The sequence below is a fragment of the Vidua chalybeata genome, chromosome 12 (genome assembly GCF_026979565.1).
Source record: "Vidua chalybeata isolate OUT-0048 chromosome 12, bVidCha1 merged haplotype, whole genome shotgun sequence".
NCBI lineage: Eukaryota > Metazoa > Chordata > Aves > Passeriformes > Viduidae > Vidua > Vidua chalybeata.
In genome coordinates this window covers 4,048,069-4,063,323 of record NC_071541.1, presented here as the reverse complement: position 1 = coordinate 4,063,323, position 15,255 = coordinate 4,048,069, and the positions used below count along the sequence as shown (strand labels likewise).

Below are 15,255 nucleotides of genomic sequence, written 5' to 3'. Positions count from 1 at the left end.
TAATTAAAAAAATGCTTATGCAAAAAGATTTAGGATTTCTTAATTCTTCAGCAGATGTGCACTTGGTCTGCCTCCTGATTAATATACATTAAGGTAACAGCCTCTTACTTGGATTTTTTTTTAATAGATATTTCCATTGTTTTAGAATACTTTAAAGGAATGAAAGGGACACATATTTAAAGTTTGAGTTCAAGTGTTTGAATACAAACGTGAAACTGTCACACAACAAAACTAACCTCACTCCCCTGGTTCATTTCAATTGGTACCTAAATGCTAACTGCTTACTGAAGTAAAATCAAGTGTCTATTAATACTCTTTACTGGTATTTCCACTAAAAAACTACACAGTAACAATCTCTGTGATACAGCCATGAAGACACATTACACATAATCTTATAAAAATCCCGGCGTATCAAAACCAAGGTCCATCCTGACTTCTTGGCAAAACGTTTGAAGGAAAGGTATTACAAGTTTTCCAAACTCTAGGAATGCAGTCATCCAATATACAGTGCTTAATCAGAACCAAACTCCTCTATTATACACCAACACAGAACTTACACACAGAGAGAAAAAAAACAAATCCACGTTTCCTTACAATTCAGCGATCCAGAAATAAAAGCTGAATTCCAGAGAACTCTGTTTTTTCTGCATTGCACTACTTTAATGTCTTCTTTTCTGCAGCTCTAGACAGCATAAACATAATCAAATCCTAAGTCACTCTGAAAGTATAAAAATGCACTTCAAACCATCATCACTTTAAAAAAAAAACAAACAAACCCCAAACCCCAGCCCATGCACAGAAAACTAAGTTTGCAATCAGAACCGTAAGCAACAGAAAGCCTTGTTTGAAATAACAGTTATTTTTCTCAGAGTTATCCTTTGGTTTCACAACAAAGATCAGCATTTGTAATGGTCCATTTCTGCATAAGTGAACATATAGCCTTGCTGCCTGATCGAATAGTCCAGAGCTTTCAGTGAGGCAGCTCCTGACAACAGCCCAGCAGCAGCTTTGTTTGATCTCTCCTGCCTTCCTTAATCTGGGTTGTCAAGGTTCACTTGTTGGAGGCTGTTTACTTTACTTTTTCCAGAAAAAAAAAAAAAAGTGATTTTTTTTTTCCTGTCTCTCATACAATGACTAATCCAAAGACTAAGGGGGAAGAATGCTGCCAATGCAAGATGTTAAAGCTACAATACCTTTTTGCAATGAGATTTTAGCCGACACCTTTTGAATGGTAACTAGTGGAGAGCTTCCTCCCCCAGTGCCCTGGTCCATTCAATATGGTTGGGAGATAGCTCAAACAAAATGTGCAGGGGAAAAGCTTTAGAGGAGAGAAGCTGAAACGAGTAGCCCCGATTTCCCTGTCTTCCCCCAAATCTAGCTGCCGAGATGCACGGTACCTCCTTGCCCACACTCGCTTCTCTGGGAACTTGCGTTATTTCAGGCTCTCTCAAACTTACAAAACGTAAGAGCTTCTCAGCAGTGACAAAAACTGTAAAAATAATACTAAACCAAGCAAAATGCCTGTTTTCCAAAATATTAAAGTAAGCCGTGGATCAACAGCACAGGTAAAAAAGTTTCTTCAATGACATGCTTGTAACTTTGTCTGATTAAGCATCTGTCACTAGCGACCAACATTTGGTCAAATCAGGTAAAATCCAAGTTTAGAAAAACTGTATGGAAAGGAAACACAGTTTAGAGAACTGTTTTAATATTAAGAACCATCCAGCACCCCAGAAATCAGCAGGCTATATGGTGTAGACGACATGCTACGAGCAGTACACATCCATTACTCACTCCGAGAACAGTTACTAAAAATGAAACCTTGAACTTCTGAGCACAGAAGTTGGGCTCCAGCTTCTCTACAGAAGCGGCTCAGAGAGCGCTCGCAGGCGGCAGATGCCTCGGGTAGGGACGGGAGGGCTGCGCGCTGCCGCCGCTGCCAGGCTCAGAGGGAACCAGGGGGGAAAAGGACGGGGGAAAAAAGGAAAAACAAAAAAAAAAGTAATCTCGCTCGGCTTGGTTCACTCAAAGCAAAAACACGCAATTAAAATCATTACAGCGAAGCGGCAGCAGAAGAGTCGCTGAAAGCGCGGCGCTCCGCAGCCCGCCCGGCGATGCTCTCCGCGCCGCGGCCGCCCGGTCATTAATAGCTGCCGGGCTGTGCGGAGGGGGCTGCGCTGCGCCCCGCGGAGCCCTGCCCGCGCAGCTGCCCGCGCCCCGCTCGTTGGGTTGGTTTGGGGTTCTGTTGTTTTGGTTTTTTTTTTTTTTTTTTTTTTTTTGCTTTTTTTTTTTTTTTTTTTTTTCCAGGAAAGAAAGAAACCCACAAACCGGCGGGGCGGGGGTGGGGAGGAGGGAGGCGCGGACACGCCGCTCGGCCGCCTGCAGCGCGCACCCCTCCGCTGCCCGGGGACGCGGCCGCGCAGCGCGGGCCGGCAGGTGCGCGGGGCGGCCCTACTTACCGGGCACCGGCGGCGGCTCCGCGGCGCGCAGCGAGCCGCGGCTCCGTCCCGAGGCTCCGCACCGCGGGGCTGCGCGGGAGGGGGACGTGCGCACACACACGCGCGTGAAGGATGCGCGGTCCGCACCCGCGCAGTGAGAAGTTGCGCCGGGCTGAGCTGAGGAGGCGCGGGTGTTTATTCAAACACTTCGTTTAAAAAAAAAAAAAAAAAAAAAAAAAAAGAAGAACAAGAAATGGGGGGGGGGGGATGGGCGCAACGCGTCCCAGGGACCCGCGGTGGGGGCGGATGCGCGGCGCGGGGCTCCGCGTCTGCGGAAGGGGCTGCGCGGGCGTAAAGCCGCAACAGGTGCCCGGGAAGGGGGGAACGGGCAGCCGGGCACAGCGCGGGGGGGCTGGGGGGGGCGCGGCCCCACCGCAACTTCTTGCTCCGAGTGCCGAAGTTGGGGCGTACGCGCCCCTTGCGCGGCGGCGCGGAAGGACCCGGCGGAAAACACGCGGAAAGCACGAATAGGGATGGGAGGGGGGCGGGACGCGCCGCATCCCACCACGGCGGGGAGTGCGCGCAGCGCGGGGCGGGGGGGAAGTTTCCAAAGTGGGCGGGGAGGGGGTGCGGGCGGCCCCGCAGCCCGGGGAGGGGGCTCCGCATCCGCGCAACGCCGCCCCACATCCCTCCACCCCCCCCCCCCGGTACCGCGGCGGCGGTCGGGGAGGGGCGGCCGGGCACGTGGGGCCGGCGGGGGGAAAAGTGCAACAGCCCCGGAGGAGCGGGGAAAGTGTCGGGGGGCGCCGGACTCACCCGCAGGACTCGGCCCTGCCGCTGCCCAGCACGGCGCGGCCGCGGCGCGGGCGGGCGGCGGCGCGGAGCGGCGCGGGGCTGCCTCCGTCCCGTCCCTCCCTCCCGTCCCTCCGGCACGCCGAGCCCGGGCGGCGCGGCGGCGTGCTCCGCCGCTCGGTAAATAACAATAGAGCCCTCCGCCCGGCGCCGCGCCCGCGGGCCCCGCACGCCGCCCCGCCGCGCCCCCGCCCCGCGCCGCCCCGCGCCCCCTCCCCGCCCCGCGCAGCCCCGCGCGGGCGGGCCGGGGACGGCCCACGACACCCCCGCGGAGGGAGATGTTGTTATTTTTTGCTGTTGTCAGTCTCTGACGTCACATCCACCTGCTGGGTAAACAAGGCTCGGCGCAAGGGAAAAATAATAATAAAAAAAAAAAAATAAAATAATACAAGCGGGGGGTGAAGCGCGCAGGGGGTGAAGGGCGAGAGCCCCGCAGGCGCGGAGCTCCGCGGAGGACGGCCGGGGGGGCGGGGGGGGCCGGGCCGGGGGAGGCGGGGCGGCCCCACGGGGAAGAGAAAGTGGCGGTGGAGCGCGGCGCGCAGCGCTGCGCATCCCTGCGCACCCCTCAGCACCCCGAGGGACAGCTCAGCGCCCGGGCCGGGGCCGCCCCGTCGGCGGGGGCGCAGCGCTGCGCACCCCTACCAACTTTTCCGCAGCCGCGCGGGAGGCAGCGGGGCATCAGGCCAGCGGAGTTGAGGCATGCGGGGGACCCCGGAGTGCCCTCCGCAGGTACCCGCGGAGCCGCCTTACCTGCGCGGAGCGGCGAAGCGGGCGCTGCCTGCGTTCCCCCCGCAGCGCCCGCCGCTGTGGGCGCAAACACCGCTTAGACACACTGCGCGGGTGCGCAGCGGCGCGCACCGGCCGCTGAGCGGGACTGACCGTCCCGGGGACCGGGCTGGGTGCCCGCCCGGAGCCGCTCCGCGGGAGTGGGTCCGCATCTCGGTGGGTGCGCGGAGCGGCAGCGCTCCGGCCGCGCCGTCGGGGTTACCCAGGAGAGGGGAGAGCGCGAGAGGGGGCAGAGCCGGGACCACCCGGCTGCCCCAGCCCTGCGGCTCCGGCACTCGTGCACCGCGAATTTTAGCAGCACCGACGGCCTTCGCGGATTTGGAACCTCCGGCGGCGCGGGGGCTCCCTTGACGGCGGCCGGAGCAGGCGAGGGGAGCGGCCCCGCCGGGCAGCCCCTTGCCCTGCCCTGCCCTGCCCGGGACCCCGGCCCGCTGCCGGCAGCACCGCGGCGCCGGCGGGACGGGGGTCGGTCGTCGGGCGCCCCGCGGGGATGGAGCGCGACCTGCCCGGCGCTGCGGGCGGGAGCCAGCGGGCGGCCGCGAAGTTACCGAGCGACCGACTCGTTCGGGGAAAAAACTCTTTTCCTTGACCCGCCCGGCTTTCTTCCCTCCCTGTTTTTTGGGCGATCGCGTGTGGCTGCCCGCGGGACGGACCCGGGGCCGGGGGCGATGGTTTCACACACTGTCAGGAGCGCTACCGCGGGGCGAACCGCGCCCGCGGGAGCTCCGCGCTGCGCCCAGCCTCTCCCCTAGTCCCGGAGCCCGGTCCCCGTCCCCCGCCCGGCCCCGGCGGCTCCGGCAGCAGCGCCGGGCCCGCGGCGCCACCTCCCGGCGGAACGGCGGGAGCCGCTCTGGCAGCAATTAAGACCTGGAATTACCCTAATAGCGAGGTACTTATGCGTAATTCATTATATTTTAAATAATTAAGAGCGGAAAATCGCTGCAAATAAATATTTGCGGAGGTGATGCTCCTCGCGCCGCTGCCGGAGCGGTGCGCTCAGACCGGCGGGGAGCGCTCGGGACCGGGGACGGGCGAGAGCCGGGAGCGGAGCGTTCAGCATCCCGCTTCTGCAGCCCCGGTACCGCAGGATACACCGGGGTTTGTGTGACCTGGCAGGACCACCAGCTTTAAAAGTGAACATAATCTTGTTATATTTTTTAGTTCATCTGTTTCTTCAGTAGGAAGAAAACAGAGCTAAACCTGTAAAAAAAGCATTTTTTAAACACTTTCCTCTCTACAGCTACAAAACAATACTTATTTTACATTTCATCCTCGAATAAACACTTACTGGCTACTTCTTCATCTCCTGTTTTTAACTTCACACATCCAAGCCAGTATATCAACTCTGTAAAACATGATTAATTCCACAGACAGTACCAGCGGTGGGACTTCTCCCTCCCCCTCTCCCTATGTAGCTGCTAATTGTGCTTGAATTGTTTACTGCTGTATTGTTTTACAAGTGCCTGGAGAAAGATGCTTGATATTCCCACCACCGGCAGAACCATCCCAAGAGCAAATGCTTCGCAGATTTTGGCAGGGATGTACACAGGCTACAAGTACAGCTTGTTAGCTAAAAAAAAAATAAAAATATGAAGGTGATGACGCCTCTGTAATTATAGGTGTTACTTGTTATAAAGTCAGAATGTTTTCCAAGCTACTGTAATGCCACACCTCCAATGTCCCAGGAGCCAAGCCTTGGAGTCCTTTCCGCCTTAGTCACTGGTTTATGAGGCTTTGCAGAGCACCTCACCAGGCTGCACAGCGGGTTCCTGGCCCACTTGGCACTCCTGCGTAGGTGCAAAGCCCATGTGGGTACTCAGCTGTTATTTTACCTTTTACATCAGACATGAAAAGATGAGATACACACCATGTACTGCCCCAAAAAGTTGGTGGACATAAAGAGAAATGTACATTGGATTTACAGCCTAGTTTTATGATTATCTGACTTTTGTTTCAAATAAGCACAAGCAGAAGCAGCCCTGTGAGTATGCTCATACTGCAACTTGAGGCAAAACCCCTTCTTGGCAAGATGGTGGTTGCTGCTTTCCACATTTCCTTGTTTTCAGTGTAGTCAGGGCAAGTCAGATCAGTCTGGCAACAAATAACCTTCAAAAAAGTAGAAAATGCAGCTCCACTCATCACATGGTACACACGTGCAAGGTAAAATAACTGGACTTTTCTTTTGCTCAGAGAACTTCAAGGGCAGGAAAGGTCAATTTGCCTACGAGGGGGAATTTTAAAAGGTGCAAACCTCAGCTTAGACACTAAATCCTATGCTCTGGCAGCACTTGCACCAGCTTTTGTGGAAGCTGGATCTGTTCTCCAAATGGGGAAGTCCCACAAAGAGATAATGGGACACAGCTAAGGTCTCAAGTTGGCTTGTCTTACTAAATGAAAAATTCTCCCAAATGAGAGCTATAACCAAACCTGGATTTTTTTTTTTTTTTTAATGAAATGAAATTAAATGAAATACTGTTGTTGGGGAGGGGGGTTTCCAGCATACCAAATTCTGATCCCTCAGTTGCAAATGCATTTGCATCCTTCATCTGCTTTTACTATTATACTTTCCCAGTTTCCCTGGCCACAGTAGAAGCCATGCCCTGGCCTGTGCCGGGAGGACAAGCTGGAACAGAACTGAGCTTCCATGTGCCAGGAGGTGCCTGGCAGGACAGGGCTGCCCCACAGCCACCCCGAGGGCTGGTGCTGGTGCTGAGCTGTGGCAGAGCAGGCAGCCAGCAGCACAGCCAGCTTGGTGCTGCTTGTAAGGGAAAGAAATGGCTGTGCTGCCCCGCAGCACCACGATCCAGGCAGAGCAGGCTGCAGCCTGGCTCCACGCACAGGGCAGCGGGAGTCAGGCACAGAATAAATGACATTTTGCTCTGCTGTGAGTCCAGAGAAGCTCCACTGCAGTCGGAGTTGGTTTGGATTTGCATGGGCAGTGCAGAGACATGAGTCTTGGATTCACCCCAGACTCCTCTGGGTTCCTAGTGGTTGGGAAAAGCTCCCCATGTCCGTACCCACACTAATCCTCTCTGCTCCTCGAGGTGTCCCTCCAGCCGCCACTGTACCAGAAGCCACCCAGAGATAACTTTTCTATAGCACATTTCCATTTGGCCTGAGCTGCCAGCCAATACATATTTCCTTTTCCTGTGGGGGCAATGAATAGCCATTGTATTTTCGTTAGACTATTAATCTGCCTGAATTTGGTCGAGATTCTTAAATGAATATTCATGGGAATTAATGTCATTTAATTCCTATTGCTTCCTGAATATAATTACGTGCCGTACGTGAATTGGCAAACTCCACGACACATCCAATCTTGCTGAAAGTCCATGACCGATGAAACACCGTGTGCTGGACACTCGTGCAGCACTGGAGATGCACAAAGCACTGCCAAGATGCAGCTTGACTTCAGGAGAGGAAACCAATCAAAGAGGGAACATGTACACTGTAGGATGCAAACACCACCTTGAGGGATAGAAAATATGATTAAAAAGGTATTTTAATACAAGTTCTTCCCCAGGTATTTGTCTACATGTAGAGACTACATTAAACATTTATATTATTTTGAAAAAAAGCTTTTTTTGTTCCACTTTCTCACCCACAGAAAAACATCTTTCAGGGCCTCCTATCCTGACCTCTTCTGAGAGACAGCATCTCTTGGAAGACCTTCAGCACATCCTACAAATAAGAAGTGCCCAAGTGCAATCCTCCTTCTCCCAGCAGCCCGCCTGCCCAAGTTCACGCTGTTCCCTGAATAATGAAGCATAATCAGCTCTGTATTAAAGCAAAACCTGTCCCCAGCATCAGTGCTACCAACCCCTGTCGTAACATAACAAGGACTCTTCCCAAAATATTTGGGCTTGCCCTGTCACAGTGAGAGGCGTTCAAGTTCAGCGCTCTGTCAACAATGCCAGGTGTCTCCTGAACCTCCGGCGCCCGAGCCAAGAGAGAGAGCTCAGAAGCACAGGAATAATCATTATTCACATTACTAAAATGTAACGGAATGTTTAAACAGATAACGTAACACAATCCCTCACAGCAGAAAAAAAAAATACTGTTTATTATTTATCCCTGTCAGATAGAAAATGAACTCAATCTCCTGGAAAGCAAAAGCAAGGCTCCTTTTTTTTTTTTTTTTTCCTTCTTTCTGCAACTGACAGCCATGAAAAAATATTCTATTGTGGCAGCTGCGCCCCTTCAAAGGGGCTGATGTTCACTGTGGTTCTTGATAAACCAACTGGCAAATTTTGGGGGTGAAAAAGAAGTGACTTGAAGCCAAACACATCTAAGAAAAAAAAGCCTTGTGAAATCAAAAATCCAAGAACAATTTCATGTTGACTCAATCTGAAGATTTCATTTCAATTTTGATTTTTTGGGGGAATAAGAAAAAAGACACACACCCCCTTGCTTGAAAATAAAATTAAAGGACATTTTGAACACAAAGTAGTTTCAAAATGAAAAATCAAAGTGTTTCATGTCAGAAGTGTCAAAACTAACAGCTTCAGCATTTGTCAGAGCTTTTTTGAGTTTTTATAAATGACAAGTTTGGCATGTGTGCACAGACCGTTTTGGTGCTGCTGAATCTGCATTTCTGCATGCAAAAAAAAATTGGTCGGGTGAAATTTTCTGTGGAGAAACCGTTTGCCATTCCCTTTGTGTGGAGACCAGCAGCACTCTCCCCCATGGCTGCACTGTGCAGGAGCCTCACTGACACCTCCAGCTCCTCTTTGGCTTATTAATATTTTACCCTTCAGTTTGCAGGACTCCACAGGCCAGGTCTTTTCCAGAACCAGCTCCCTGGTTAGCAGGAGAAGGTCCAAAGGTTAGGAGAGACCGACTGTGCATCTCCAGCTTGATGTGCTGCTGTGTGACAGGCGGCCACAGACCTATCCTAAGGTGACATTAGGTAATTTATTAGCTTGGTTCATTACTGCTAAGCTCCCTTTCATCGGCTCACTGCCTTCCCAAAGTGAGGGTTTTCCAAAACTGTTTTATCCCAAAAAGTTGGGAGAGGTTACAGTCAGGTTTACACCTTATGTGGCAGGAGAGCAGGGGTGGAAAGTGAGGTATGTAGCACCTGAATTAAGACATTTAATTTAAAATCCTAAATTACATAAAAATCTTAAGTTACATAAATGCTATTGCTATAAAAATGTACCGGCAAGCATTTACAATATTAGCAACTGAATATATTCTTGCTAGGAAAGCAGCAGCCACCCGGATTTTGCAGGTCTGCTTCCAGCCTAGCTGACTTTGCTGCAGGTTTGGGACAGTGCCTAGTCCCCTGGGAAGGCAGCAAATAAGATCTTCTGCAGATAGCAGACACCTACCTGCCTTTTGCTACCCAATTTCTGTAACACTTTCTACATCTCTCTGATGACAGCAACACTTCTTGCTGTATCTTGACAACTTCTAATTAACCCAATCTCAGCATCTCTGAAGCTTTCAGAGAAAACCAGCACGCTTCTCTAGAGCAAGAGACCAAATCCAAAACACCATCTCCTCCTCTGACCTCCAGCACAGCCTTTACTCCACAGGGAATTCAAACTCCTGGTCATGTGCAGTGTGACTCTTCTAAAAGCCAGATCAGCTCCTTCCGTGCCTTCCTTGAAGGCAGCATTGGAAGGCAGCAGAGATGGAAACAGATTTCTAACATCTTGTTGGCATTTCTGGGTCTGCTTAAACTCCTGCTGCAGGAGCACATGCAGAAATCTCCATGAGGACATGCCACACTTTCAGCTTCCAGGGGAACAAGCAGTCTCATCTCAGGGAATTGGTCTCCTCACTCCCTGCCCTGCTTTCCCCACAAGTTCAGCATTGCCTGTGAAGGAGATGCAGTAATTGCAGCTGTCCCTCTGAAGGGTTTTCTGTTGATGCTGTCTCCAAAGTGTTCTATGCTGAAGTATTATTTCATCTTAACTTTTTCCACTATTATGACTATTTTTTAATCCAGAAGTCCAACATCAACAAAGATTAAAGCTTTTAGGCTAGTTACATATCTATGAAAACAACAGTCTCCTGTGTCTTGGGAGATAAACACTACCAGATGCTCTAGTAAACACCAGAAAAGGGAGAGAAGGGGGAAAAAAGAGAGTGGCCAAGAGAAGGAAAGGGCTGAAAATAAGTTAGAAATATCAAAACAGGAAACCAGAAAAGTAAATTCCTGCTGTTTCTGACTCTGTGGCAGTGAAGAGGTTAAACCCCAGTACGCTGCCATCTCTAGACAGAACTAGTTGTTATTGCATTGATAAAACCCCGGGTTGTGTTTTCCTTGTCCATTTTGACCCGTATCTGACGTTAGCATTGCAAATGATGTCTGTTGCCATTCAGCTACTCAGAGTGAGTGGACAGAAACAAGACAGAGAGCTTAGCAAAGACGATACTAATGGAAGGGGTGGGGAAAAGTCTGATTTACATGTAATTAATTATTATTTATGTAAAAACCATATAGTTGTGGTGGTTCTTGACATCATTTAAAGCCTCTTTTTGAAAGAGGAGTCTCCCCTGTTAATGCACTAATCTTTTCTGTGTTGCCAATATGAACTGTGAAAACTGAAGGCCCATCACCACATTTGCAGGGTTCTCATCAGGTGCCCAAAGGAGGGAAAGACAAGAATCCTACCTCCTTCTAAACAGGTGACTTTGCATTACCAGGGCCATGGAATGCTAGTGAATCATTTGGTGGGAAATCATCTGACCCGAGGCCAACACCATGCAGAAAAAGACAGAGTAATGCATTGCTATTGTGAAGAAGTTTCAGATTAAATAAATGTATTTTCTTCTGAACTTGTAAAATGATTAACTTATTTATTTGATTTCAGTATCTAATCACAAAATAATTACCTAACCCAGCCCCAAGGTATCTTGGCAATGTTGTTCCAGACACACTCCAGCACAGACAAAAGCTCCCGCGGGAAGACATCAATCATCTTCCCGTACAAATGAAACTGGTCCACAAAAATGAACGGCACGGCTCCACCCCAGCTCTTTCAAAATTCAGCTGTCTCAGCCAGAGCTGCAGTCCAGCTCCCAGACACATCCCTGCACACTGGTTTGCACAGGAGCTAGGTCAAACCTCAAGTGCATGGATTACATATGGCAGCATGACCCAATTTATTCAGGCTCTGCTGGACAAAATCTATACAGTGGGAAGTTTATTGACAGTGCCTCACTGGTTCTCTCCTAATTTGTCAAAGAAGCTGCTGGGCAGGAAACTCTGTTAACCTCAATCAGAGTTGGGACAGATTAAAGGGAGCTGGACTCAAACACAGGCAGGTCTCCAGCCACCGTCTTAATAAAGAAAAAGAAAAAAAAAAAAAACCAAAAAAACCCACAGCACTAATTGGAGCAATTGGATGGGGTGGGAACTTTGGCCAGAGATTGGGGGCGGAGGCTGGACCGGATGGGAAGGACAGTGCTCATTGGAGGGAGGGGGGGATGTCACCTGCACTCGTGGTCCCACTCACACACTGCACTCTCTGCACAGCCCACGTGTCCCAGCACATCTCCCCACCCTCCCTCTCCCCCACAACCACCTCCAGAGCATTTCTGCACACAGCTCTGCCTCTGCCCATGCTGTCAACTCACGGGGGACACGCGGTGACACTGGTGGCTGCTGAGACCTCAGCCCTGTGCTGCCCAGCTTCATGAGGACACACGGGGCAGTCCAGGTTTGCCTGCCACAGGCCAGGTGTACCAAACCAGAAGCACTGCAGGCAGAAACCTGCCTGAAGGTTCCCACCTACCCTTCTGCTTTTAGACAAGAGCACAACACACCCTGTTCTCCCATTGTCGCCTCCTTGTCAACTGCTGTGAGCTCCAAAGCATAGCTAATCCCACCTGAGAAAGGGTGGAAATCTCCTCTTAAACATATATTTTTATCCCAAGTGAATAATTTCCAAACAGCACAAAGCAGTATTTCGTCCAAGCCTTGCACATCCCAGCTGTGGTAGGATTTTCATCCTGGGTGAAATGGCTTGTCCAGCCTTGCCCAGTTTGTGAATGGGCCCAGGTACCAGGCAGGCAGCTGATATCCCTGTTGGAAGAAAGAAAAAAAATTGTCCTAACAGAGAACCATCTTCGCCCACTGCATTATTTGTTTCGTCAAAAGCAGGAAAAGCTACTGTCATCAGCTTGAGACCAAGCAAGCTCAGCTCATGCAGAGCATGCTTGGCATGAGGAAGTGTTTTTGTTTCTTGAAGCAGGCTCTGAGAAGGTCAGCTTGTCTTGCCTGCAACTCCATTTCAGGCACTTTTTTTATTTGTTTTGGCAATATTTTTTGCCTATGTCACCATCAAAACATTAAAATTTTTGCTTGCTTTTTATTTGTTTAGTTGTTTTTTTTTTTAAAGTCACCTTTACCTTAGAGACAAGTAGGCCAATATCTGTGTAATCCAACCTTCAAACTTGTAGAACTGAATGAGGTCAGTGCAGGGACTGTTTCTCCTACTGAAATTAGCACAGTCATAGGGCAGAAATGTTTTCAGAGCTACTGAAAACTCTTTATCTGGTCTGTCTAGATACTAGATGTTTTCCTACAAATTCTTAGCTCTTTTTGGTTCACAATTGTTCTCTGTCCTTTCACATCAAACACCTGCAGAATCAAGACAGTGTTTTGAATCTCAGAAAAAAATCAGGCTTTCAGGAAGGGTTAATTTTTTTCTGCTGTAGGGTTTTTTTTTCAGAGAAAAGATATTGTTTTAATGGGAAACCTCACACCCAAGAACCTTGTGGCTGTTTGTTCCTACCCACGATAATTGTCTGGCCAACACATTACAGCTTCCACCCCGATACTGTCAGAGGCAGAGGCACATTTCCTTCAACCCTCTGACTTGGTTAATCACATCAAGTAATTTGTTTATGAAGTTCAATTCTACAAAGCCCAACCTGGAAGCAGGTATTCATCCTCCCAGATACAAGTACTTCTGCTGCAATTTCTTTTAAAGTCACAGCTGATCTTTATCTACAAAAGGCCGGAGCAATAAGTATTTGGTGTGTTTAGAAAACACGTCTCTTTCACCACACCTGCAGCCTGGCTGCCAGCTTTCAGCCATGTGGACTCTCCACAGCTCTGGGAGACTCTGGTGCAGTAAACAAAGTACTTTTCTCTGGATTCCCATGTTCCAGGTACCTCTCCCAAAACCTTCATGTACTTATGCCCTATAGGTCTTCATGCAGGTCCTGTTTCCACAACATTTCCAAGGGTTTGGTGGGGGTGGGAAGTGATGGTAGTTGGGTTTTCTTCCACTTCTCCTCTAGATTGTCCTATTAATGATTTTACAAGAGATACAGAAGAGCCTTCACTGTTGATCAAGAAAAGAAACCATTTTAGAAGTTCTAAGATTTTTTTCCCCACACTTGATGTAAAAGACAAATGAAATCCCATCTTTTCAGTCTTCTGCTGAAAAATTGTTACAGCACCCAAATCTGCAGCTGTCTCCCACGAGCCGCTTCTACCTGACGCAAGGTAATGTCCCATAAGCCTCTCCCTTGGCATCACTGGTGTTCATGTGGGTCATAGCAATGCCAGTGCCACTGAAAAAACAAACTTCAAAGCAAAAAGGAATGCTAGAGCCAGGGAGACATGCCTGGGGGTGAGAGAACTGGGATAATAAACTCACAGCATCACCCTGGTGCCAACATCCCAGTACTTTTTGTGCCTCTCATTTATGCAGTTTCTTGGAATGGTTTCCTAAGCCACCATTTCATTTTGGAGATGAAGGAACAGGCAAGGGTTAAATTGGAGCCACCATCCCCCACCCCAGTCTATTCACTGCAGAAGGAAATCTGTCTCTCTCCCACCCCTCAGCATCCTGTCTCTGCTGCCCTGGAAAACACACAAGTCCCTCACAGCTTCCTGAGGGGCAGAGACCTCAGCCTGCTCCCAGCCCTCCTCCGCCCTGGCGCACCCTGCAGCATCCTGGTTTTCCCATGGCAGAGCACCCTTCCTGGAGGGCTCCAGCCACAGCAGCTTCTCCCCTCCCACCTGGCCTGGCCAGAGGAGCTGCTCTAGCAGCAACATCTCTGTCTCCTGGGTTTTATCCCAGCAGCTGCTTTAACTTGGAGTTGGGTACAGCAGGTATCCCACAGCTACCACAGCTTTTCTGTCACCAGGGGCTGAATAATTCCCAAGTGGCTGCTTCTCCCCTTTGTCCCCCTTTACCAGGTATACCCCACTGGCTCATTTTCTTTTTTTTCTCTACAGTTGATGGGGACAACCAAAAGGAACTTCAGACTGCTCCCTCAAGGTCATCCCATCCTCATCCAGTGTGTTCCCCACTGGGTGCCAAGGAATTTTCCCATCCCTGTGACTCCAAGGAGTCAAGCCACACTCAAAGCAATCTGAATGTTGGGAACTCATAGGCAAGTTCCAGTGTTAAACCAAGTCACACAAGCCTCACCAAGTCCCCCAGAGCTCACACAGGGGTCACTGCTTTCCCTACAGGGCCCTTGCTGCAGCTGAGCACATTTATTTTTACTGTGTGGAAAGGTCGGCTCCAGAGCCTCAAGTCCTCACCAGCAGGTTCAGAAAACAGACCAGTTCATTCTCCTCTTCAGATACAGGGGATGGGTGCCAGGAGGAGGAGGAGGAGGAGAAGCCAGCCCGGGGCACCTGAGGAGGCTCAGCATCACCTGGAGCACCCAAAGGTATCCCAGCCACTACAACCACACAGCCCAGCTGGGAGGTGCTCAGTACCCCCACAGCAGCATCACCTCGAGCTGTGTCCGTGCCAGTAAGTGCAGTTTGAAGCACAGAATGGCCCTGCTCCCTTCAGTGCAGAGCTGGCGTGAGCTCTAGGGCTGGATGTTACAGAGACATGCCCTGAGAATGCTTCCAAAGGGCAGGTACTGCACACTCTGCATCCTCATGGGGAATCTGTGCAACCTAACTAGGGCACTGTGATTTCACACCCTGGCTTTCTGTGCTGGAACTTGTCTGTGGAGACGAGCTCCACATGGCTTCTTCCAACATTCCTGGTCCTGGGGAAGCAGCGTGGAGAACTACAGCGTTGCCAAATCTAAATATTGAAAATCATGAGTCATAGTTTCCAAAAATTATCCCAGTGGTATTTAAAAAACAAAACAAAACAAAAAAACAACCAAAAAACAAGCAAACAAAAATTTAATTAATTCCATTTTTCATCTCTCAGATGACACCCAGAAGTTTCTCCAGAGT

At 50.1% G+C, this 15,255-nt stretch overlaps 2 long non-coding RNA genes across 2 annotated transcripts in view; both read right to left on the bottom strand.

Moving 5' to 3' along the window:
- The window catches only part of LOC128794184 (uncharacterized), a 46,830-nt gene extending 42,755 nt beyond the window's left edge, over positions 1-4,075 (bottom strand). Inside the window, exon 1 of the long non-coding RNA XR_008433021.1 lies at positions 4,041-4,075. This is a non-coding gene — a long non-coding RNA (uncharacterized LOC128794184). The remainder of the gene's footprint in view (positions 1-4,040) is intronic.
- Positions 4,076-10,712: 6,637 nt separating this feature from the next.
- Positions 10,713-14,925, bottom strand: LOC128794382 (uncharacterized). The gene is made up of 3 exons (XR_008433071.1): positions 14,596-14,925; positions 13,104-13,343; positions 10,713-12,114 (listed from the first exon to the last, which is right to left on the bottom strand). It is a non-coding gene; the product is annotated as an uncharacterized LOC128794382 (long non-coding RNA).
- Between the last annotated feature and the right edge of the window lie 330 nt (positions 14,926-15,255).